Here is a 2,426-nt window from a genome sequence, read left to right as displayed (position 1 = left end):
GGTTCCTGAGGTGCCTCAGAAGCTTCTGAAAGTCCTTCAGGAGCTTCCTGAGGTTCTTCGGGAGCTTCTCAAGGTCCTTCTGAATCATGTCGAGGTCCAAAGGCGGGAAAGCTGTGGTGGGGGACTCTTTAAAACCTTTAGAAGCCTCCCACCAGTCCCTGCTAGACATCCCCCTGGCCAGGGCCTGGCCAACGAGCACGGCCTCTTTCCCACCCAGGAAATTGTATTCTTTCTCTTGGGGGAGAGGAAAGGAAAGGAGCTTGTGTCCCCACAGAGCTCCACTCCCTGTAGAACTTTAACACTGGGGTGCCGGAGCCTAGTCCAGGGGTGTCCTGTGGCAGGGAGGGTGTCTCCACAGACGGGAACCCCCTCACGCGCCACGACGACAACACGAGACAAAGAACCACGCAGGTTCCAACTTGCTCCTCCTGCCATCCCTGTTTCCACAGGGATGCGGAGGGAGCAAAATTCAACTAAAAAGCCTCAGGGGTTGAGATTAAGGGTAGGGAGGGGGATAATCAACCATTTGAGATGACGGGTAAAGAACCAGAGAGACTTGGGTAATAAAACATCAATGAAATTCAGCACCATCGGTTACAAGGTGAGATAGTGAGAGGAAAATATCAATAATTATGCCCAGATCTCAAATACACTTTGAACCCCCCGACTCCTCCCATCTTCCCGGCTATCCTCCCTCGCCATCAGTGCAAGGGGGGCAGGGGGTGGGGGGTCAGTTCACTCTGGCCATTTCTCATTGTCCAGGGCAGCTCCTCCTCGAGAAAGGGGGCTCCTCGCAGTCTCTCTCTCCTGCCGCGCGGTGCCCACCTCACAGGGGGCAATCCTCTTCCTCCTTGGGAGGCCCTCGGGGCCACAGCTCGCTTCGGGTACCTCCCCGGCTGATGCTTGGTCTCTATCCCCTCTAGCACGGGGCTCTGCACATGCCGACGCATCCTGGACGTTGTCACTACCCTCGGTCCCCCCAGCAGGAAGGCAATCCCCCTCTGGCCTTCCTAACCCCCACAGGCTGGAGGGAAAGGTCCTGCTCTGGCAGCCTTCTCTCTCCTTCTGCTCTGGGACTCCTCTCCCCCTCTTTCTTCCTTTGTTCTCCTCTCATCTCCTCCTGCCTTGAACAGAAAAACTCCCCAGCATTAGGGACAGGGCAGCTCAAACCAAGCCAAATCAAGCTAAACCAAGTCAAACCAAGCGAGAGTGAGAGCACTGGGGTCGCCTCTTCACTGCCTCGATGGCCAAGGCCCTGATGGGCCAGAGACAGGTCCAGCTCCCACCTGGGGGTGGGGGAAGCTCTCAAGGATTTACACAAGTCTAGCCTCACTCTCACAGAAACCCCACAACCCCACCAGATCCAAATCCATGACACTATCCTAAACGATTCCATGATCAGTTATCCACTAATCACAAAGCACTGCTGCTGAGATCTCTTTTGGATCCTCTGTACCCCCTTCCCTTCCTCATCGCTGCTGGAAAGCAGCCCTGTGGAAAAAGACCTCGGAGTCCCAGTGGACAGTAAGTTGTCCATGGGACAGCAACATGCCTTTGGGGCCAAGAGGGCCGATGGGATCCTAGGGGACATTAAGAAAAGTATGTCCAGCAGGTCTAGGGAGGTTCTCCTCCCCCTCTGCTCTGCCCTGGTGAGACCACACTTGGAATAATGTGTCCAGTTTTAGGCTCCCCCGGTCAAGAGAGACAGGGACCTCCTGGAGAGAGTCCAATGGAGAGCCACGAGGGTGATCAAGGGACTTGAACATCTCTGTGTGAAGAGACACTGAGAGAACTGGGGCTGTTCAGCCTTGAAAGGAGACGGCTGAGAGGGGACCTTATTACCGTAGAGAAGTATCTGAGGGGTGGGTGTCAAGAGAAGGAGACAATCTCCTCTCAGTGGAGCCCAGCAAGAGAATAGGAAATAATGGGTTTAAGTTAGAACACAGGAAGTTCCACCTCAACATGAGGAGCCTCAACATGAGGAGAAACTGCCTCCCTGTGAGGGTGCCGGAGCACTGGCACAGGCTGCCCAGAGAGGGTGTGGAGTCTCCTTCTCCGGAGACTTTCAAACCCACCTGGATGGGTTCCTGCCTGGCTGCCCTGGGTGACCCTGCTCTGGCAGAGTATGGGCTGAGCGATCTCTGGAGGTGCCTTCCAACCCCGACATTCTGTGACTCTATGTTTCTATCTTTCTATGGTTCTATGGTTCTATAAGCTCTGGCACAGCGTCCTGCCATGCTCAGGCCCTCCCGAGGCTGGGGCAGGCGCAGCTCTCCGCCTTCTCCCCCGACGGTCTAGAATCAGCATTTTTCGGCTAAAACCTGCCGTTTCGCAGGGCAGGCCCCGAGCTGGCAACGGGGCGGGGGCGCGCTATGCGCAGGCGCGGCGGCTCCCTGCCAGTGGGACAAGGCTACAACTGCTAGCGG

Source organism: Apaloderma vittatum, unplaced genomic scaffold (assembly GCF_000703405.1).
Source record: "Apaloderma vittatum isolate BGI_N311 unplaced genomic scaffold, ASM70340v1 scaffold4005, whole genome shotgun sequence".
Classification (NCBI taxonomy): Eukaryota; Metazoa; Chordata; class Aves; order Trogoniformes; family Trogonidae; genus Apaloderma; species Apaloderma vittatum.
Note: the sequence above shows the minus strand (reverse complement) of the source record.